Raw genomic sequence first — 24,237 nt, forward strand, 5'->3', positions numbered from 1 at the left:
TAAGTGGCAAAAGCTAGAAGGCCAATGACCAAGCTGCATGATACTGGACGCTAGCTTTAATTTTATCAATTTGTTTTCATATATATTTAGCCAGCACGTGTGCCTTTGTGACGTCTGATAGCATTACAATTTAGCTATGCCAGCTTTCATTGCAAGCTGTTAGTCTGGGCCTGAAGAATGGGCATGAAGATCAGCTTGGTCAGGGATATATTCGAGCAGAGCACGTTAAAAAGTGAAGCAAATATAGTCCATTAAAGTCTAGTCTCCTCGTGATCTGCAATTTGATTCTGTAATGGTCTACAGGAATGCAATATTCTGAAAATCCATGTGTTGCACAGCTGTATATAGACAAGGCTTAGACTGATTAGCTGTATTATCCACATGAAGACCCCAGGGCATTCAAATACAATTGAATACATGAGTATACAATCCTGATGTAAGCAAAACTCCTCACAAGCCCCAAGTTTCCTTCCTCTGTGTGCTATTTTTATTGCTCTGGTTAATGTTTGTGTTCTATTCCTATCTGCGCTATTTTAATGCAGTTGTTAACCCATTTATTTTGTATAGTTTAAATACATTAAGCAATGTTCTAAAGTGTAAGAAGAAATTAAACTCCCAAGTCAGAATTGGTACAGTTAGTCTTGCTACATATAAATCTTGGTACAGGTAGACTATCCTTTATCCGAACTTCCGAAAACCGAAAACCTCTAAAAACCGAAAGTTTTTTTGTTCAGCGTAAGCCGTGCGCACGACATGACCAGAGTGGCGCACGACTTACGCTGAACAGGGCAGAGGGTCACAGAGTTCCCTCCTGGGTAGGAGATTGCAGGCCGAGCCAGGCAGTGTGAAGGAGGTACCGGGAGAGTGAACCCAACAATACAGCGGCCCGTCCGATATTCTTTTCTCCCCCCCCACCCGACCCGACCCGACCCCTGACCCGAACCGCGGCCCGTCCGATATTCTTTTCTCCCCCCCCCACCCGACCCGACCTGACCCCCGACCCGAACCACGGCCTGTCTGATATTATTTTCACCCCCCCCCCACCCGAACCGACCCGAACCGCGGCCCGTCCGATATTCTTTTCTCCCCCCCGACCCCCCCGACGACCCCCCGACCCCTGGCGACCACCCCCCGACCCAACGACCCCAACGACCCCTGACCCCGACCCCCGATGACCCCCCGACCCCTGACCTGAACCGCGGCCCGTCCGATATTCTTTTCTCCCCCCCCACCCGACCCCCGACCTGATTTGCGGGCCAGCTTAGTAGGAGTCAGCCGATATCTGGCTTTCCAGAGAAGCAGGAAGGGGAATGAGACACGGAACAGTCACAAGAGGCAGCCTGAACTTTTAAAATTTATATTAAATACAAATTTCTCAGTCTTATAATAATACCTTCTGAAATCCGAAAAATTCTGAAAACCGAAACTCAGCTGGTCCCAAGGCTTTCGGATAAGGGATACTGTACCTGTATCTGCAATTTTTTTTTTCATTAGGTTGACCTGTTTCACATTAGCGGAACCTGCTATATATAAAACTGGAAGAATGGAGCATCGAGACTGGATTACACAGCTATGTGATCCAGTGAATTACTTTGATGCTGATGTACAAGCGCAATATCAACAAGGAGCCACATGTATCATCCATTACTACCTAGCAGTTATTTTATATTCATCGCATCCTTTTAGCTTTAGTTCTCAAAAGACCATGGACTAGAAATTTGGAACGATTCCTGCGCCTGAATGGGTAGGTCCGAGGTGCACCCGATATTGGGCCTCGGACCTCATCAAATGAGACCCGTGAACTGCGGACACCTGCTGGGCGACTCCAAGCAGCTCGCCGGTAAACAGGCTTCGAATTTCGGGCCGCTGTGCCGCCAGCAACAGCCCTCACGTAAGTGCTTAAAGGGGAAGGAAAGGTAATCTGTTGGGGATGGCCAACGGGAGAGGGCCGATTGGGTGACTAGGACAGGGGCGACTGGGAGGAGGAGGTTTATATAAATCTTGTTCATAACAGGAAAAAATGAATAGGATTAAATATGATATTAATCCTAAGCAAATTTCTATGTATGCATTCTGTGTGATCATCTCCAATTCAAAATAAACAGTTGTAGGTATTCGTGTTGACCTCTCGGGACGAATGACTACTAAATAATTTAGTTCGAGTTCGGATGAATAATCACTAAGTTGTTTATTAACTGGAACTGACGAAATACAACAGGTAAGCTGGCTTTATACAGGAGCAATGCGAGATAGGTCTTACCCCGACGGGGACTCCACGAGGACTGAGTCCGTAGTCCTCGGGAGAGCGTGATGACGTCATCATGCTTAGTCACGTTTTCCCGCTCTTCGGATGTCATGTGACCGCGTCCTGACGCTAGCGTATTGGCCTGCGCTTGGGGCGGTCACGTGACCCGTGCCGATATGTCGGCGCGTTCACCCGGTGCGGAGGCTGGCCGTTGAGACCGAAGTCGCGACCGCGGTAGCAGGAGCTGGAGGCCGAGCTGAGCCGGCGCTTGCCGCGGGGGATCGCGTCGCTCATGTCTGCCAGCCGATGCGGCTGAAGTCGCGGTAGGCCGGGCTGTGCCGGCGGCTGTCGCGCATACGTCACGCAATGCGTGATGTGACGTCAGTGCGCTAGGGCGCGTCTTAAAGGGGCAACGGCCCCCACAGGTAAGTTAAAGGGGCAATGGCCCAAACTGGTAAGTAATACACGTACAGTTAGGTTAAAGTGAATTATATACATTATGGCCTAGAAATTCATTGTAGCCACTTTTGGGGCGTTAAAGTCGGGCGGCCGCTAAAGTTTGCGCCCGCCGCCAAATCGAGGCCACTTCTGCGATATTCATTAGCTTCGCCCTAAGAGTTTGCTCGAGCGCTAAAACTGGTGCTGGAAGCTTCTCTTTAGGCGCTAAGCCGGAGGTGCTGAGCGAGAGCGCCCAGGCCGGGCGCAGCGCAGGTGCGGCCATCTCGTGATTGACAGCAGACACCCTGGCGCCGGCCAGCTCTTAAGGGGGAAGGGTCGACTTTGTCTGCTGCCACGCCCTGGATAGTGGAGCCCTCCAGCTAGGCCTGAACACTGCTGCTGGACCCAAATAGCACCTGAAGCCATGCAGAGGGCCCGTGAACGAGCGCAGCACTTCTCAGAGCGTGATCTGAGTGTGCTGGTTGGTGGTGTGGAGAAGAGGCGCCATATTTTGTACCCGGACAATGGCAGGAGGGCGCCGCTCCGCGCCTACCGGAGAGCCTGGAGGCATGTCGCCAGCAAGGTGTCAGCCAACAGCGAGGTCCCCAGGACCGGTGTCCAATGCCGCAAAAAGTTTAATGACCTCACGCAGATTGTCAGGGTGAGTACCCTTTCCAGTGACCTCCTCATCCTTGCATGTGCACCTCACATTATGGGCAAAGGGACCTGAAAGCCCTAAGGGCCAGCCCTCATCCAGCAGCTATGGAACAGGCATGAACATCAATTGCACATTCTGCACTTAACACACTGGCCAAGCTATTCCACCATGGGAGGCAGTGCACACAAGATCAGGGCGACACACTGGCCAGGCTCTTCCACCATGGGAGGCAGTGCACACAAGATCAGGGCGACACACTGGCCAGGCTATTCCACCATGGGAGGCAGTGCACACAAGATCAGGGCGACACACTGTACTTAGAGGCCGTCCTTTCTCTTGCAGGCCAAGCTGGCTAATAATCGGAAGAGCCGGACTGCGACCGGGGGAGGCCGACCCCAGATCCAGCCGCTCACCGAGCTTCAACATCGCGTGGAGCGCATCATGGGTGCCCGGGTGATTGGCCCTGTTGCATGTGGAGATGCCGACCCTGTTCTGGGCACCAATGGTAAGGACATCCACGTTTGGACCTCTCTCGTCCCACTTGCGCGTCAGATCTACATCCTTTGCCACTGTCCGACCAATGCGCTGAATGCCACCACTCATGCATCCGTCGCTGACGCCCTCTCCTCACTCTAAAGCTACTCTTGTGCCTTCCTGCTTTCAGATGGTGAGGAGGAGGTCCCTGAACTTGCCAGTGACAGCCCCTCAGAGGAGGAGGAGGAGGAGGAGCAAGAGGTAGGCGGCCCATCAGGGGAACCCTCAGCCGTGGCAACCCATGCCAATGTAGGGGACACGTCTTCCCTGGAGGGGAGCGTCGCGGAAGTGTCGGAGGGGAGGGGAGCTCATGGGACCTGCGGCCTGCAGAAACGCGGGAGGGGGTGCCAGGTCGGCGGCCTTCTCCCCAGAGGGGGGAAGGGTCGGAGGGGAGTCCAATTGCTGGGCCCAGCGGCCTCCAGCAATGCAGGAAGGGTCGGCCAGCTCGGCGGCCTTCTCCCCAGAGGGAGAGTCCGGCCTCCAGTCCGGAGATGGTCTTCGCCGAGGAGATGGAACGCCTCGAGGACTTGTCCGCGGACTCGGAGCGCCGGCACACGGAGCTCATGGGGGTAGTGGCACGGTTGCCTGAGGCCATCGAGTCCCTCTCTCGGAGTGTCACCGACGTCGGGGCCTCACAGGCCATCAGTTTGGCGGAATTCGGGGCAGAGCAGGCAGCGAGTCGGGCGGCATTCGGGGCAGATCAGGCAGCGAGTCGTGCGGCATTCGGGGCAGCTCAGGCAGCGAGTGGGCAGCTGATCAGTGGCGCCGTGCAGTCACTGGGTGCTCTGATGAGGTCACTGAACAGGTCAACATGGGCACTCACTGCTGCCACACTCGCTGTGTCAGCCAGGCATCGCCAGGGCACCCGGCACGCTGCAGCAGCACAGCGGTCTGTCCCTCGGCAGATTGGTGCGCATGCTGCAGTGCTGGCCCGGGCGAGTGCCAGTGTCTCAGGCGACCAGCGAGCGCCTGCCATCCGCCAGCTTGCCCCCATTCCTCCAGCCGCCACTGCCACTCCCCCAGTGGAGCTGCCAGGAGCTGCTGCAGCGACTGATGCTGGCCAGCCACAGCTGCAGCATTCAACAGCCGCCCGCTCGATGGCCAGACCACGACTAGGCCGACCCCCAAGGGCATCTGCCATCACGACATGTGCCCCTCTGGAGCCTGCCCCCAGCCTTGCAGCAGCCAATGGCCTTACTTTGAGGAGGAGCAGCAGGGCGGGCAGGGGCCACACAAAGATGGCCAAGGCATCGACCTAGCGGGCCAAAAAGTCGAATGTGTGGCCAGTTGTGTTTGTTTTTTGAGGCCGAGAATTGGATGTTTGTTTTTTGAAAGCCGAGGATGTGATGTTTGTTTTTTACGAAGGCTGAGGATGACGGCCATTTTAGTTGCACTGTTTTGTTAATCCTCTCAAGGTTGTGGGAGCGAGTAATGTGTTTGAGTGTTTTTTGGGGGTTTTGTCTGTTTTTGGTTTTCATGTGGGAAGGGCCCTGAGTTTGTACAATAAAGCATTTTATTTATTAACATTGTCCATGTTTGATCTTTGAAGTGTTTGTTGCCTTAACCGGCTGAGGGCTTGCGGAGCGGCTGCAATCATGTTCTTTCATTGGCACAAGCCATTCCCTGACAGGGGGCCTAGAAGTGATGTTCAATAAGCCGCCGACGGGCGGCCCTTGGACCTTGTGCCTCCCTCCTGGGCTGGTACTCCTCATCCTCCTCCTCCTCATGCTCCTCCTGCTCCTCCTCCTGAGGTGGGGGTCCAACGTGAGGTGGCAGTGCCTGGGTCCTGCGGATAGCCAGGTTGTGCAGCATGCAGCAAACGACGACGAATTGGGAGACTCGGTCCTGCGAATACTGGAGGGCTCCCCCGGAGCGATCGAGACAGCGGAACCGTTGCTTGAGGACGCCGATTGTTTGTTCTATGATGTTCCTAGTCGCTTGATGGCTCTCGTTGTATGCCTCTTCAGCAGGGGTCGTGGGCGCACAGAGCGGGGTCATGAGCCAGGTACACAAAGGATAGCCTTTGTCCCCGATAAGCCATCCTCTTGGGGGAGGCTGTGCCTGGAACATGTCAGCCACAGTTGTCTGTCGCAGGATAAAGGCATCGTGGCTGCTGCCTGGAAAGCGGGCATTGACAGCTAGGATGCGCTGCCTGTGGTCACACACCAGCTGTACGTTGAGGGAATGGTAGCCCTTCCAGTTGCGGTAATCCTCGGCATGCTCCAGAGGTGCCCGCAAAGCCACATGCGTGCAGTCAATGGCGCCCTGCACCATGGGGAAGCCCGCTATTCTTGCAAATCCCACTGCACGCTGCTGCTGCTTGTCCAGGGTCATGGGGAAGGAGATGAATTGATGTCTCCTTGTGAAAAGGGCTTCGGTCACCTGGCGGATGCAGCAATGCACGGCGAACTGGGAGATGTTAGCGATGTCCCCAGCAGCGGATTGGAAGGAGCCGGTGGCATAGAAGTTGAGAGCCACCGTTACCTTCACTGCCACCGACAGAGACGTCCTGCGCATCAGCTGTGGCTGCAGATCTCTCTGAAGCAGCTGGCAGATGTCTGCAACCACCTCCCTTCTGAATCGCAGCCTCCTTACACACATCGCGGCAGACATGGTCAGATAGGAGGACTGCTGGCGGTATACCCTGGGTGGGTAAGGCCTCAGTTGGCGACGCCTGTTGCCCCCTCTGCGTCTAGCCAGGGCTGCCACTCTCTCACGGCGTCTGTAAGCCCTTCTGGCATAAGGCTGAAAGTCAGCGTTGGCACCCAATGCAGCCCCCACTATATGCTGGGAAACAATGAGCTCTCAATGAAGGCAAGGATAATTGCTAAGCTCTGGCCTGAGCCAAAAATACCTCTCCTAGGGTTGGTCCAAAGCAGTAAGCTCTCCTCCTTGGTCTCTCGCCAAAAAACCGTTGCACAAGAGTGAATGCTGCAAAATGGCTGCCCTTTATAGTGCAGGGTAAGTGCCCTTTAATTAGCGCTCCCCGCGGCCCGCCTCGGCTGTGTACCGTTCCACTTCACAGTCGTTCGGGCCGCCCGGCGCACAATGGGGCGGCGCGAGTGAAGTTCCGGTTCGGGGCGCACAAAGGGCGTTGCACTAGTAAATGACGTCATGATCTGCGCGCGCAGCAGGGCGCGCGCTAAGACTTCGCGCCGGCGCTAAATGTGTACTGAAGTTGGGGCGAGGCGCAGATCGCGCTGCGCCCGGGCGCTAAGCGCCTAGCGCTCGAGATCTACTCCTCCTAAGGCGCTAACGGCTGGCACGCCCAACTGAATTTCTAGGCCATGTGTAAGGGACACCCGGTGGAACCGCCACATGCGCCCCCCCAGAATTCACTTTAACGAAAGTCCAAAGATGAGATGGTCTGACGAGCAGTTGGTCTCAGTGGGCGTGCTGTCTCGACTTGGCGGGCGAGGTCTGAAGATGCTAGTCGTCAGCGGATCCTTACGCACGTCATGGCGAATAAAACATATCCGTCAGGCGAAGGACCGTGGAAACGTGCGAAACAGCAGGCCATGTCAGAGTGACGGGCAGGTCGGGCGGACGCGGGCGATCGCTCTGTTGATGGTAGAAGTCCTTGTTCTGACGAACTCTGCAGGAACGCCAACCGGGCGATCCAGAAGGACTTTACGGGCGAGGTTGGTGAACTCGCCGACAGGTGAGCATAATCGTTGGGAGCCTGGCACGCACAGAACAGTGCGTACCATAGTGCTACGACGATCGCACAACGGAGAGTGAGCCGTTGCTACGCAGAGCAGTGCTCGGTGCGGACTGCAACTTTCATGTGGCCGATCGCGGCCACGGGCTGTCCGTTGGACCCGTCCTCGATGTTTGCTGCATCAGTAGATGTTTACGTTTGTTAAGGGGGAATGGGCGGCCGCAGCGAGCGAGTGGCTGAAAAACAGCATCGGCATGTAACGGGCTAGAATGGCAAATGTCGGCCCGCGTCAGGTGCTGTCCAAGCGTCGGAGTTGGAGATGGGCAGGCCCTTCGTTCTTAGTTCTGATCATTCTGTTGATTCGGTCTTTTCTGTTACCAGCAGCACCACCCTCAACAAAAGGTATTGTCTTTTCGTTCATGCCACCACGTGGCGAGGACAGTTTGAAGGGCCACAAGACATCGTTGGCCATGTTGAAGTTCTTGCCGACTGTGTAGATCCCATGGATCAGATCGCCAATACAAATTATGTCATACTTTCCAAGCTGCTTTGCAATCGAGGCATTGGCAGTGAAAGTGATGCGCTGGTGTTGGATCTGTCGAAACCACGTTTGTAAATCAATTCACAGACAGACTTCAGATTTGGATATTCCCATGTAATGTATGGCTCTGCAATACGGAGCATGTTGATTGAAGCTTTATTTGTTTTTGAATTTCAGATGCTTCGAAGTGGGAAGGAGCGTTTAGGATGATAGTAGGACTAAAAGGTTCACTGGCCTGTGTTGAGCCGCATTTTTTCGAATCCTCCTCACTGATGGGAGTGACCGAATCGAGTTCTTCATGAGGAAGGCAATTAGAAAAGCCACTGTCCACAGGGTGACGCAACAATTTTACCCCTTGAGTGCCCCTGCCAAAGCGTTTGAAACGAAAAACTGGTGAGGCAGCAACATTGAGGAAGCGATTGAGCAAGGGGGTGTGCATCTTGAGCACCGTCTCTGAATCTTGCCCTACTTGTCTGTTGAGGACTGGGCAATCAATCACACGCATGTCAAAGGCAGATCCTAAAAAGGATGGTTTGTGAGTCTCGTTGGCTGTAGCGATGGTGTAAGGAGGCTGAGCTGCGGATTCATCGCAATATTTCCCAAACAAGCCAACCGGAAGGATTCACTGAGCGAGACTGCTACGTAGACGCTCTTTTGGGCAATTAACGTTCCGAGTGTGTCTTCTGAAGAAAATGGTCACCGCCATTGCATTAAGTCTCTGAGAGGCTTCCGGGAACGCCATTTTAAACAGTAGAGCGGACAGAAGTCATCGGTGATGTCTCATCTCAACATTACGTTCAAATCTGTGCCTTGCGGTGCTAAAGGAACTGGAAGTTAACTAAGCGGACGAGGAAACATTTGTTATTTATTGTCAATTGACGTACAGCTGTGCTTCAATTCCTTGATGGGTACAGCTTCGCACGAATCCTGTGCCCCCTAGCCCTGGTAGGCAGGTTACTGCTGGACTTGGCACGGACCATGCCACTGCTTGAATGAGCACGAGTCTTGTGTGGTTTACCACCAGGAGTGACAGTGCTGTTCTTAGCTTTGTAGACGTAGGCACCTCTCGTGCCCAGGTAAAGGTCCGTTTCAGCGCGGCAAGAAACCCCCTCAATCTGCAGGAGAGCAGTGTGCTCTCTTTGGTTGCGAAAGCCTCGTTTATAGCCAGTAAACGCAGTTTTGCAGAACATATGGATATTACAAGTCCTGATATCAGTAATGAAACAGTAGAAGGAATAGTAACCTGCTTTCGGTAGGTTTTCTTTCACTGTTTCTGTAGGAAGGCTATTCACTCGGCTCTTGTCAGGTCGTTAAAATCAGAGTGCAGGTTTTCGACCTTCTGTAGCTTAAAACCTGTTTCTAGCATGTGCTCTATGGAGAGGAGTCACTTCCGGACCCTTGTGCTGATGGACCAGAGAAAGGGTGGGACAGACCGGGTCGTCGTCGCGGTCGGTGGGGGGAAACTGCCGGAAGGGCGGCAACGCTGCTTGTCGTTTCTGTTGACTTAGTGAAACTACTGCCGAGAAGGCGGCACGCTTCTCTTACTCGCCGGCAAGTATGATAGGTAACACAACCAGCAGGCCGACGGGCTGGTGCGTCGTCGGCGGGGAACGAGTCTTCGTGTTGCACGAGGGGTGGAGCCTCGTGGCTTGCGAAGGATGGGTCCTCGAGGTTTGCGAGTGGTGGGTCCTCGTGGTTCGCGAGGGATGGGTCCTTGCGTTTCAAGAGGAACGAGTCCTCGTGTTTGGGGAGGAGCGAGTCCTCGTGGTTCACGGGGGTGAGTCCTCGTGGTATCCCCGCCGGGCGCGCTCCGATCTTGTGGGCCCGAACATGCTGTACCCCGCGCTTGGAGAGATTTATACTTGCTGTTGCGTTGGACGTATGGGCGGACGACCCGCATGGCGGTAGAGAAGTCGAACACGGGGGCAGTAAGCAAATGCGTGGTCTACTCCGCGTCGATGGTCCCGGCGAACTGGGCTTCTACCTTGCCAAAGCACGAGGGCGGTTGTTTCTCCCTGAAGTGCGGCAGCGACAGCAAAACGGCTGGTGCTTCCATGGTGTGCTTCTTTTGCAAAAAACGTTCGCAAAATCGAGGTCCGGCTGTTTTTTTTGGGTTTTTTTGTCCGTGAAAAACGTGATCACCTCCAGGCTGTGCTGCCCTTGCGAATACTTTCACAAAAACGGGGTCGCCAGGTTCAGGCTGTGTGCTTCCTCCGTGAAAACCGTCCACGGAGTCGGTTGTTCGTCGGTTGTTCGTCGGTCGTCGTCTGTGAAGACGAGGTTCAGGGTGCGCGTTTCTTCCGTGAAAAACGTTCACGAATACGGGGTCACCAATTGTAGTGTAGGAATTGATGAGCGCCCGTACTCACGTCATTGGAGGTGTTGTTGGCTGCGCTTCGGCCGTGAAAAACGTTCACGGTCTCGGGGTCACCAATTGTAGGTATTCGTGTTGACCTCTCAGGACGAATGACTACTAAATAATTTAGGTCTTACCCCGACGGGGACTCCATGAGGACTGAGTCCGTAGTCCTCGGGAGAGCGTGATGACGTCATCATGCTTAGTCACGTTTTCCTGCTCTTCGGATGTCATGTGACCGCGTCCTGACGCTAGCGTATTGGCCCGCGCTTGGGGCGGTCACGTGACCCGCGCCGATACATCGGCGCATTCACCCGGTGCGGAGGCTGGCCGTTGAGACCGAAGTCGCGACCGCGGTAGCAGGAGCTGGAGGCCGAGCTGAGCCGGCGCTTGCCGCGGGGGATCGCGTCGCTCATGTCTGCCAGCCGATGCGGCTGAAGTCGCGGTAGGCCGGGCTGTGCCGGCGGCTGTCGCGCATACGTCACGCAATGCGTGATGTGACGTCAGCGCGCTAGGGCGCGTCTTAAAGGGGCAACGGCCCCCACAGGTAAGTTAAAGGGGCAATGGCCCAAACTGGTAAGTAATACACGTACAGTTAGGTTAAAGTGAATTATATACATTATGGCCTAGAAATTCATTGTAGCCACTTTTGGGGCGTTAAAGTCGGGCGGCCGCTAAAGTTTGCGCCCGCCGCCAAATCGAGGCCACTTCTGCGATATTCATTAGCTTCGCCCTAAGAGTTTGCTCGAGCGCTAAAACTGGTGCTGGACGCCTCTCTTTAGGCGCTAAGCCGGAGGTGCTGAGCGAGAGCGCCCAGGCCGGGCGCAGCGCAGGTGCGGCCATCTCGTGATTGACAGCAGACACCCTGGCGCCGGCCAGCTCTTAAGGGGGAAGAGTCGACTTTGTCTGCTGCCACGCCCTGGATAGTGGAGCCCTCCAGCTAGGCCTGAACACTGCTGCTGGACCCAAATAGCGCCTGAAGCCATGCAGAGGGCCCGTGAATGAGCGCAGGCGGCCTTCGAGACACACGACAACGCAAAATCGTCGAGCAGAAACTGATAGCCAAGTTCCGCACCCATGAGGACGGCCTCAACCGAGATTTTGGGTTCATGTCACGCTACATGTAACCCCACCTGACGCAGGGTCATCCAGACTCGAGTCGACATTGGCTTGTTCTCTCTACACAGATGCGGCCGGACCTGCTGTGATTTCCAGCCAAAAAAAATGTTTTTTGTCTGTTTTTCTGTTTTTCATACAGACCCCAGCATCTGCAATATTTGACCCCTTGTGACCCCACCTCATTGTTCTTTGATGTAATGTTTCCCTGACTGACCTGTTTGGACACCATTCACACCTTTGACTGCTGTGATTATCTCTCTGCCGAGGTGTGATAAATGGCAGTTGGAAAGGTTACCTGTAAACATCTGACATGATTCTCTGACTATATAAGCTGTGTCTTTATGCATTTCTCCACTTCACCTGAAGAAGGAGCAGCGCTCCAAAAGCTTGTGATTTCAAATAAAGCTGTTGGACTATAACCTGGTGTTGTGTGACTTCTTACATTTGTCCACCCCAGTCCAACTCCGGCATCTCCACACCATTTAAAAAGCAGGCGTAAGGCCTGCTTTTTGCAAGGTAAGTGGTCAATTAATTAAAATTAAAACATTTTTTCCACAGGTTTATTATTTTTAAATACTTTAAAGCAAGGTAAGTTTATTTTTAGCCCTGTTATAATATAAAATTATTTTTTTCAAAAATGTAATTTATAGTTTATTTAAAAAGTGTGATTTAAAAAAAAAATTATTTGAAGGTTTACTGCTATTTTGGGCCCGTAGTATTTATAAGTTTTGACAGGTCTACCTGTCAATCTTATGAATGGGCTTTTCCCTCCTCTGATTGGCTGCCCATAGCTCACGTGATCCCAGGGGACGCATCGCAGTAACTACGCCCCGGGACACGCAAGCACAGCGCGCCGGCAGCTGGGCCAGGCCCCAGAGAGGATTTCCACGGGGCCCTACAGCTCAACTGCCGGCGCACAAGGTAAGTGCAGGTCGGGGGCTTGCACCCGCGGGAAGCCCCCGACCCGAATTTCTGGGCCTATGTTGTATAAAATAACAGACAGAGGAATGGCACTCAAACATGCTAAGCATTCATACACTAATATTGTTTGTCGGTCGCAATTTCTAGGCTTATATCTGGACTTCGCCATCATTCGTGAATAGAGGATATATATTTGACCAAATTCAACTCAAAGCGGAGGTGCCTGCTACCAAATTGCCTGATATCTGAATGCTTACTGCTATCCCTCAACTAGTTCTTGTTGATCCATTTTGTGCTTTAGAATTTCTGGTTTGAGGCTCCTGAGAGCAGCCGTTTTCTGGGGAATTTTCCATGTAACTGGACCCAAATTACATCATGACTATGGACTGGGATATGGATAGAATTTCTACTTATGTCACAGGAGGAGTAATATGATGTGACTGCTCCCAGGCTTCCAGTACCATTTGTATTTACAAAAGCTGACTCATTACAAAATGTAATTGGTTATAGATTGGGTGAATAGAAGGTCAATGAGCGCCAGCCGGCTCGTAGTACATAGAATTACATAGAATTTACAGCACAGAAATAGGTCATTCAGCCCAACTAGTCTATGCCATTGTTTATGCTCCAAACAAGCCTCCTCCTACCCTACTTCATCTAACCCTAGCAGCAGATCCTTCTAATCCTTTCTCCCTCATGTACTTATCAAGCTTCTCCTTAAATGCATCTGTGCTATTTGCCACAACTACTCCCTGTGGTAACAAGTTCTACATTCTAACCACTCTCTGAGTAAAGAAGTTTCTCATGAATTCCTTATTTAATTTATTAGTAACTATCTGATATTTATGGCTCCTAGTTTTGAATTCTCCCACGAGTGGAAACATTTTCTCTACGTCTACCCTGTTCTGTACTATGTGAGCCGGTCTCAACAAGCACAGTAGTTGTAGCACTAGAATTGGCCTCAGCAACAAGGTAGGGAGATGAAATAAAATTGAATCATGGACCCTGCACGTGACTGGCCAAATCTGATTTGCATACAGAAAATGCACAGCTTATTTAAAGCTAGACCTACATTTCCATATGCTCTTTAATGATTACTTTTCCGGGAATCAGGCACCATTCGCCCACTAACCCTACCTCTATTCTATCACCTAAATCCTCTTCACTGTTTCTCCTCTCTTCACAGGTAAATTCGGATGAGGTAAGGCCACTCGGCCCATCCACCCAGACAGACCCAACAGTCTCCAGCACTAATGCATCCAATTGTTCAGTCAACAATTCTGTGGTTTTTGCATTCACTACTTCTACCGGGAGTTCTATTTTTGAAAGTGATGACTCGTGTTGGAATATGAGAAATTCTTGGATACCTCATCCAAGTGGCCACCCTTCACCTACAAACCTAGACAGCAAATGTCGACAGGCTATTAGACCAGTTCTATCCTCAGCCAGCATTCACACATGTTCACTTCCCAGTGAATAGCAGTCAGGAGCGAGAACCATGGCCGGTTCTCTCTGCAGGAGCCCAGGACCACTGAGGCCAACTGCAGTAAGCCCCTCACAGCTATTCTGTTTGAGACTGACCGACAAAAGGCCTTCAGTCACAAAAATATTTCCTGGTCTGTATGGGTCAGTGTCACACCACATGGTGCACATGTCTGCACCCTTGTTGTCCCCTGGCTGACTCTTGCGAGGGAGAACCTGGTGGGCCCCCTTCTGAAAAGGAATGTCATAAATAGAAAGGCAGATGCATTTAATGCCATTATTAGTGACATGAATCAACTGAGTGGCCTGCGGGTGGCGCTGTCCAGGGAGAGTATAAATACTTGGGCACGGGTGCAGCTTGCGCAGGACATTCTTAACAGGAACTAGTGAAAGACACAACTAGACCTCCATGTTGTAAAGCAGTTGATTAAAGCTTTGTTTAAGGCTTAGACCAAGTGCCTAGTAGTTTCTGTAATATTTGCATATTGAATTATCATTGGCCCGCAGGCATCTGTAAGGACTACTATTGTTTTGAAGACCCAGGCTAGGGGTCCTAATGTCCTGCTTCCCCCACTGGTGCTGCTATGAGTAAGATCACAGACCTAATGGTTAATAAAAGAGTTAAACTGTAATACTCCGTTGTCCTGCAATTTATTATTTTTTATACAAAGTGTGTAAAACAAGACATGGTGTCAGAAGTGGGATTGTAAATGGACATCGTTGGAGCTCCCTTGCCTTGAATGGATTGGGAATCTTTGAACTTACCTGGAGAATGGCGCAAGTTCAAGCAACACGTGGAGTTGATGTTCTCGGGTCCGCTGAAAAGCAAAGGGGAGGAAGAAAGATGCAGCTACCTACTCCTGTGGATCGGAGAAAAAGGGAGAGACATTTTTAACACATGGTCTCTCACTGCGGATGAAGCAAAGGTACTGAAAAGTTATTTTGACCATTTTGAATCACATGTGATGCCCAAGACAAATACGATATTCGCTAGGTACAAGTTTCAGGAGAAAGTACAAGGAGCTAGTGAGTCGTTTGAACAGTTCGTGACTGAATTAAAACTGCTGATAAAAGACTGTGAATATGCAGATAAAGATGAGATGGTCAGAGACCGCATCGTGTTTGGAATACATTCAGCTAAAGTGAGAGAGAAATTTTTGAATGTTGGGTCCGGGCTAACGCTGGACAAAGCTATGGATATAGCTAGATCGCACGAGATAGCCCAAGCACAGCTGAAAACCATAACTGGCGCCACGAGCAGCTCGCGTGAACAGACAGTGCACGCAGTTAATAGACACACACCAAAGAACACCGCCCAGAGAGTGTGTTTCAGAACAGAAAGAACAGAGAGAGTTCTAAAAATGAGCGACACAGCCATAAAACGCTTCAAAAACTGTGGATATTGTGGAAACAAGGTGCATGGGGAAAAGGAGCATTGCCCTGCCAAAGGAAGGCAATGTGCTAAATGTGGTAAACAGAACCACTTTGCTAAAGTTTGCAGGACTGTTTTTGGAATGCAGTACACACAGTGAGTGACAGCCAAATGCCAGATAGAGAGCCAAATGCAGAGGAACTGTTTACTGATTCTGTGTCACAGAAAAAACAGATTTCAGAGACTGAGCAAGCCTTTGCAGATATTGAGATAGGAAAACAGGGCACAGAGCTTAAGTTTAAACTAGACGCTTGAGCTCAGGTTAATATAATTCCTCTGAGTATCACAGCTTGAAGGATGAGTGTGAGCTACAGCCCACCTCATGCAGACTGACCAGCTATGGGGGTGAGCAGCTCATTGTAAAAGGCACATGCATGATGAAATGCAAGTACAAAGAAAGCGACATGATGTTGGACTTTTACATTGTTGACACTCGAGCACCTCCAGTGCTAGGTCTAAAGGCATGTTTAGACATGGACCTCGTCAAGCTAGTGCTATCATTGACAGCACCAGTTGAGAAGCAGACAGTCATGGAGGAGTTTGCTGATGTTTTCAAAGGAATCGGACTATTCCCAGGTGAATGCACTATTCACCTTGACCCAGCAGCAACCCCTGTGGTTTGCCCACCGAGAAGGATACCCCTTGCTCTATGTAGTCACCTGAAGGAGGAGCTGCAGAGCATGGAGAATACAGAAATCATCGTCCAGGAAACAGAACCGACAGAGTGGGTCAACGCATTAGTAGTGGTTGAGAAACCATGTACAGGCAAGCTCAGAGTCTGTCTCGACCCCAGAGATTTGAACAAGGCTATCAAATGCCCTCATTACCCTCTACCAACGCTAGATGACATCACACCCAAGCTAGTGGGAGCACGTTACTTCAGTGTAATGGACGCACAATCAGGATACTGGACTATCAAGCTCACGGAAGAGTCATCTAAGCTAACAACGTTCAACATACCATTTGGACGCTACCGATTTCTGCGTTTACCATTTGGTCTTATCTCAGCTCAGGATGAATTCCAGCGGAAGATCGACGAAACCTATGAAGGCCTCGACGGAGTAGTCACAATAGTAGATGACATCCTCATCTATGGTAGGAATAGAGAGGAACATGACAGGAAATCCGTGCGATGCTACCAAGATCACGGGAGAAAGGTATCTGGCTCAACCCCGAGAAAAGCATAATCGCATCCACCGAGATCAGTTATTTCGGGCATCACCTCTCAACTGATGGCATTAAGCTGGATCCAGAGAAAATCTCTGCCATCAAGAAGATAGAGCCGCCGAAGAACCACGCAGAGCTAGAGACAGTACTAGGCATGGTTAACTACTTAGCCAAGTTTGCCCTGAGCCTCTCCGAAATCAACACACCCATGCGTCAGTTGCTCAAACAATCCAATGAGTTCCTGTGGGACAAACAACATGACACAGCATTTCAGAAAATGAAAGACCTAATCACCAGAGAACCAGGACCAGTTCTTGCCTACTTCGACCCCAACAAAGAGCTCAGACTACAAGTGGACGCGTCAAAGTACGGACTAGGCACAGTATTACTGCAAGAAGGAAAGCCCATTGGCTACGCTTCCAGATCTCTCACAGACAGTGAAATCAACTATGCTCAAATCGAGAAAGAGCTATATGCAATTCTGTTTGGATGTAAGCATTTCCACCAGTACGTCTATGGCCGACAAGTCATTGTGGAATCCGACCACAAGCCCCTCGAGTCAATCATGAGGAAATCACTAGCCGCAGCCCCACCAAGGCTACAGAGAATGATCCTTCAGCTACAGAAGTATGACTTCACAATCATTCACCGTACAGGCAAAGACATTCCTGTCGCAGACACGCTCTCCAGAAAGTCTCTTAGCTACCAGGACAGCAGCCTCAGTGAAGGCATGGATGTGCAGGTGCACATGGTGTACAACCGCTTGCCTGTGAGTGACTCAAAACTGAAGGAGATCCGAGCAGGAACAGAGACAGATGCACAACTCACACTGCTGAGCAAAGTCATACATGAAGGATGGCCTGAGGAAAGGAGGAAATGCCCTCAGAGCATATCTGAATTCCGGAACCACAGAGATGAACTGTCACAAATCAACAGAATCATCTTCAAAGGGGAGAAAATCATCATTCCTACCAGTCTCAGAGAAGAGATGTTGACAAAAATTCATGCTGGACATATGGGCATGGAAAAATGCAAACAAAGAGCACGTGACATTATGTTTTGGCCCGGAATGTGCAAACACATTGAGGACATTGTCGGAAAATGTTCCATTTGTCTAGAACGCTACCCATCAAATGTCAAAGAGCCCATGATACCTCACCGTATCCCAGACAGGCCCTGGCAGGTCGCGGCAACGGATCTGTTCACATGGAACAACGAGGACTACATAGTGACTGTTGATTGCTACAGCAGATTTTTTGAACTGGACAAGCTTCACAGCACCACATCTGCAGCTATGATCCACAAGCTAAAGGCAGCCTTTGCCAAGCATGGCATGGTAGAGACTTTCGTCTCAGACAATGGCCCCCAATACAAATCAAAAGAGTTTGAGTCGTTTGCCAAGGCATGGGATTTCACACATGTCACATCAAGCCCACATTACCCTCAAAGTAATGGCCTTGCTGAAAAAACTGTCCAGATTGCAAAAACACTCATGGACAAAGCCAAAGCGGACAAAAGAGACCCCTACATCAGTCTCCTTGAGTACCGCCACACTCCGGTTGACAACTTCAAGTCACCAGCACAGCTGTTGATGAGCCGCAGACTTCGCTCAATCCTTCCAAGCACCAACCAGCAGCTGCAGCCAGAGGTCATCAGCTGCAAGCAAGTGCATGCAAAATGTGTACAGAGACAGCAACACCAAAAGAGATACTATGACAGGTCAGCTAGACTACTGCCGCCACTGCACAATGGAAAATCCGTCAGAATCCAGGAGCATGACTACTGGAAGCCAGCAGTCGTCATCCAGCCAGCTGACACTGAGCGATTGTATCACGTCCGCACCCCAGAAGGACAGGTGTACCGCCGCAATCGCAGGCACCTCCTGAACACCAAGGAACAACACCGTCATTCCGATGAGAGGATCAGTTCAACAGAGTGTGATGAACAGAGCAATACACAAAACACATCATACTTACCTGAACCTAAACCTGAACCTGAATTGTTGACCGATTCAGGAGCATGCTCAGTTTCATACCACACAAGGTCGGGACGAGAGGTCAAGCCTAGAGTTATCCTTGACTTGTGAACTGTCAAAGGGTATAGGCGGATCGCTGCCCTAAAAAAAAACTGTACATCGTTATTGAAACGTTGAGATGTTTTCAGTGCTAGTTAAATGCTGAGTTTACTTATATGTTTATGCTACCGAGAACATTATGTAGAAGAAAGGTTTAAAAGTAACGCATAACATTTTTCTTTTAAAAGAAAGGGGATGTAACATTTGCATATTGAATTATCATTGGCCCACAGGCATCTGTAAGGAATACCTATTTTATTCACATGTGATCACATGCTGAGTTGTCATTGGCCTGCAGGCATCTGTAAGGACTACTATTGTTTTGAAGACCCAGGCTAGGGGTCCTAATGCCATGCTTCCCCCACGGGTGCTGCTATGAGTAAGATCACAGACCTAATGCTTAATAAAAGAGTTAAACTGTAATACTCTGTTGTCCTGCAATTGATTATTTTTTATACAAAGTGTGTAAAACAAGACAGTTTCTTATGTCAATTAGTGAAACAGGGATTGCTCATCAGCTATTAAGGTAAGTAGGAATAACTTCTCTTAACCAACCTCCTTGAATGAACTATGCAAAATAGCTTGCATGATCCTCCTTCTGTATGTTTTCCAAATAATACAGCCTCAACATGACAAAAAGCATCTTCTGGGACAAGTTGAGCACAGGATTGGTTCACGTAACAACTTTAAAAAATATATATTTCACAAGATATGGGCATCGCTGGCAAGGCCAGTATTTATTGCTCATCCCTAATTGCCCTTTCAGAGGGCAGTTAAGTGTCAACCACATTGTTGTGGGTCTGGACTCACATATAGGCCAGACTGGGTAAGAACAGCAGATTTCCTTCCCTAAAAGACATTAGTGAACCAGATGGGCTTTTATGACAATCCGGCAGTTTCATGCTCACCATTACTGATACCCTTTATCCGAACTTCCGAAAACCGAAACCCTCTAAAAACCGAAGGTTTTTTCGGTCAGCGTAAGTCGTGCGCATGACATGACCAGAGTGACGCACGACTTACGCTGAGCAGAGGGTCAGCATAAGTCGTGCACACGATCCCCCGCGGACCCCCCCCGACACCCCCGCCGACCCCCCCGCGGACCCCCGCCGACCCCGACCCCCGCGGACCCCCGCCGACTTACGCTGAGCAGAGGGTCAGCGTAAGTCGTGCGCACGACCCCCCGCGGACCCCCGCCGACCCCCCCGCCGACCCCCCCGCGGACCCCCCCGCGGACCCCCGCCGACCCCGACCCCCGCCGACCCCCCTGCGGACCCCCGCCAACCCTGAACCCCGCCGACACCCCCGCGGACCCCCGCCGACCCCGACCCCCGCCGACTTACGCTGAGCAGAGGGTCAGCGTAAGTCGTGCGCACGACCCCCCGCGGAACCACCTGACTCTCTTCCAAAGGCTCGAAAGCAACAAGAGCTCTGAGCCCGCAGCGGTGCCGGCCCCTGTTCCGACCGAGCACGACGACCTGTTGGTGGAAATACGGAACTTCATTGCATTCCAGGCTAGCAGCGACGGACAAGCCACGACTGCGGACCCCCCCGCGGACCCCCGCCGACGCCGACCCCCCCGCGGACCCCCGCCACCCCGACCCCCGCCGACCCCCCCGCGGACCCCCGCCGACCCCCCCCCCGCGGACCCCCGCCGACCCCCCCGCCGACCCACCTTCCGAAATCCGAAAACCGAAACACGGCTGGTCCCGAGGTTTTCGGATAAAGGATAATCTACCTGTACTAGCTTTTATTCCAGAATGTCATTTGTGAATGTCATTTCAAACAGACTGTAACACCACTGAACGAACTCACTTCTATATTTTTACTCTTTTAATCAATACTTTATTTAAACTGACTGCGAGCTTTCTAATTCCAATTTTAACTTGAAATTTGAAATTTAAAAAATCCCTCCTGTGCCTCTCCCCTCCCTATCTCTGTAACCTCCTCTAGCCCTACAACTCTCCAATAACTCTGCATTCCTCCAATTCTGGCCTGTCGTGCATTCCTGATTTCCTTCGCTTTTCCATTGGCAACTGTGCCTTCAGCTGCCTGGGCCCAAAGCTCTGGAATTCCCTCCCTCAGCCTCTCCACCTCTCTCTCTCCCTTTAAGAGGCTCCTTAAAACCTACCTCTTTAACCAAGCTTTTGGTCACCTGTGCTAATATCTCCTTATGTGGCTCGGTGTCAACTTTTGTTTGGTAACACTCCTGTGAAGCGCCTTGGGATGCTTTACTAAGTTAAAGGCGCTATAAAAATGTAAGTAGTTGTTGTTGTTTGATTCTGACCAAACTTGACCTCATAAGTAATGGTTAATATCTGGGTGGTTGAATCATCACTGGTCAGGTAGGTCTATTGCAACCAGCGTAAGTGACAGCACTCACAAATTCCTTAAAAAAACACAAACTTATTTCAAATGAAACTTCCACAGTATTAAGTGCAGAAAGGATACAAGGGGGCTGAGTTATAAGGTAGTAAACTTAATTGAGTGGCTCTGATGCTGTAAGTGACAACAGAGAAGCAGAAGCACTCAATTCAATGATTGCTTTAAACTCACTGCCAGATGCGTTACTTTTTAAAATAAACTGTAAATTATGTAACACTTTTATTTTTGAATTTTTATTATTACAAGAATGTGTAATGGAAGTGAAAGGGTAATAAAGGTAAAAGTGGTGCAGAATCATATCACGTAATACCTTCACATCATAATGCAGTATACCCAGGTTTTATTCAGCAGAGCGTTACTGGAAAAGGCACTATACTTAGGACAAGTGATTTGACTCGGCAACATCCTGCAAAATTCTTACAGGAGGTGCAATTTATTGCCTGAGCACTGCAATTCTGCAGAGGAAGTGTCACTGGTTAAGAGAATAAGGGATCTGAGCAACAATAAGATAGATATATACAGATATTGATAGAGATAGATTAGATAGATAGAGATAGAGATATATATAGATGAATAGGATATCTATTAGAAGCAAATACCCCAGTGGTCCCTCAGTGATGATTTAGTTACGCTGATGGGCTTTGCAGTTTGAGGCTTATGCAATGAGTTTTGTTTGGTGCCTTTTTTTTTAATGCAAAAGGACTTAAAGCAAAGACACATCCCAAATATTGCTGTCGGGTAACTGAAAGGGTTAATGGATTTCACACTCCACCAAGGTCACAGTCACACACAGATGTACACAGCTTCCACTGAAGAGCACATCCCTTGATTTCATGGTGCTCCTGCTCCATGGTCAGATTTCATCCACAATTCAATTACGTGCAAACTCCTTCCCTGGCTCCGATATTCTCCACGCAATGCTTCAAATTTAGTGTGAAAATTATTTGACTGTCCCGGGGCCACAGGCTGTGTTAAGAGGATCAGGTAGGAGAGTGATCTAATCAAATCAGAGGAGCTCATTGAAGAAACTCCAGCCTGTTTCGTACCTCTTAACATAAAAACATAAGAAATAGGAGCAGGAGTAGGCCATTTGGCCCTTCAAGCCTGCTCCACCATTCAACAAGATCATGGCTGATCTTCTACCTCAACTCCACCTTCCCGCACTATCCCCATATCCCTTAATTCCCTTTGTTCCCAAAAATGTATCGACCTCTGTCTTGAATATACTCAACGACTGAGCATCCACAGCGCTCTGAGGTAGAGAATTCCAAAGATTCACAACCCTTTGAGTGAAGAAGTTTCTCCTCATCTCAGTCCTAAATAGCCAACCGCTTATTCTGTGACTCTGACCCCGTGTTCTAGATTCCCCAGCCATGGGAAACATTTTCCCAGCATTAACCCTGTCAAGCCCCTTAAAAATGTTATGTTTCAATTAGATCACCTTGTGAAGGAATCAGCCACATAACCCATTCAGAAAAGACACCATTCTATGAAAGAATTCTGGCTTTATTAAAACATGACAAACTGGGTCTGGAAATCTAGAAACCGAACGATGGAAAATCTGTGAAAGTATTCTGGCTAGAGATCAGATAGTTGTTGACACTGAATCAATAACCTTATTGAAACAGAAGGTTAAAGGCTCTGGCAGGCTGACCTTTGGGAACAAAACAATGGTTCATTCTGGACATGGTGTTCTAATTTACACCTTGTAAAGAAGCACAAACATCTGCCTTCGTAAAAGTGACATCAAGTAAAACACACCTGCCGTTACACCGCTTTTTATGGTAAACTTAGAACACCTAGAGAAGAGACATAATTCTGTAATGCTACCAGCTGAGGTGACTGTGAGAATTGCAGAGGTCAGCAGAAAAATGACTAGAGATAATTAGCTTACATCGGCAGAAAACCTTAAAGGAAATACCACTGGAAAAGGATATAAATATTGAACTCTCAAATGGGATCGTAGACTCGCTTTAAAGGGGCAAAGAGATTCTCGGCTTCAGAGGCGGCTCTGTAAGTCTCCAACTCTTTGTACCTCAGGGATCAAAGGTATTTGATTTTGGTGGATATCCTGTAGAAATCTAAGAACTGTAAAACTGTAGCGAAGTTAAGATTTGAGAGTAAAGTTCTCTGATAATAGAATTGTAAGCTTTCTCTTTTTGGAGCTGTTAATGTTGCGATTGACTCACCAACTGTAAATTACATGTCGGTTCTCTAAAGTCTATATATTTTTAGAATTGTCTCACATAAGACTTCAGTATCAAACTCGCGAACTCAATCTTTGTACACTCTTTGGTGAGGAGTTGCAGAATTCTGAGGGAGTTTTCCGGACCCTCATAATATCTGGAATGTTACAGTCTAGCTAAACTTATTAAAGGTGCTATCTGGAGTACGGTAATATTTTCAGGTTGTTCCTTTCCTTTAGGGAGAGATAGTCCAGACCTTTAGACCCAATTAAGCATCTTTAGGATTCGGCGACCTCAAACTTTAGTTGAAAGTGAATGTCTGAGGAATACGCCTGATCCAGGGTAGCCCTAAAGGGGCTAGGACTAGTAATTATCCCTTCAACCTCTCATTCTTCCAAACTCTAAGGAATATAGGCCTAGTCTACTCAATCTCTCCTCATATGGCAATCCCCTCATCCCAGGAACCAGTCTAGTGAACCTTCGCTGCACTCCCTCTAAGGCAAGTATGTCATTCCTTAGGTAAGGAAACCAGAACTGTACACAGTACTCCAGGTGTGGCCTTACCAATGCCCTGTATAATTGCAGTAAGACTTCTTTACTCATACTCAAATCCCTTTGTAATAAAAGCTAACATACCATTTGCTTTCCTAATTACTTGCTGTAGCTGCATGCTAACTTTCTGTGATAAATGTACAAGGACACCCAGGTCCCTCTGAATGCAAACATTTCCCAGTCTCTCAGAATTCAAAAATATTCTGCTGTTTGTTTTTCCTACTAAAGTGGATAACTTCACACCTCCACAAATTGCATTCCATTTGCCATGTTCTTGCCCACTTAGTCTATATCTCTCTGCAGCCTCTTTGCATCCTCCTCACAGCTTACTTTCCCACCTAACTGTGTATCACCAGCAAACTTGGATATGTTACACTCAGTCCCTTCATCTAAGTCATTAATATAGATTGTAAATAGCTGAGGCCCATGCACTGGTCCTTGCGGTACCCTGCTAGTTACAGCCTGCCAACCTGAAAGTCTTGTTTA

At 49.7% G+C, this 24,237-nt stretch overlaps 2 pseudogenes; both read right to left on the reverse strand.

Moving 5' to 3' along the window:
* Positions 1-24,237, reverse strand: part of LOC147121852 (procollagen galactosyltransferase 2-like) — a 156,940-nt pseudogene that overhangs the window by 111,815 nt on the left and 20,888 nt on the right.
* Positions 7,880-9,334, reverse strand: LOC147121854 (large ribosomal subunit protein eL33 pseudogene; annotated as a pseudogene).

This window comes from Somniosus microcephalus, chromosome 3, assembly GCF_052327205.1.
Source record: "Somniosus microcephalus isolate GS21.2 chromosome 3, FLI_Smic_1.0, whole genome shotgun sequence".
NCBI lineage: Eukaryota > Metazoa > Chordata > Chondrichthyes > Squaliformes > Somniosidae > Somniosus > Somniosus microcephalus.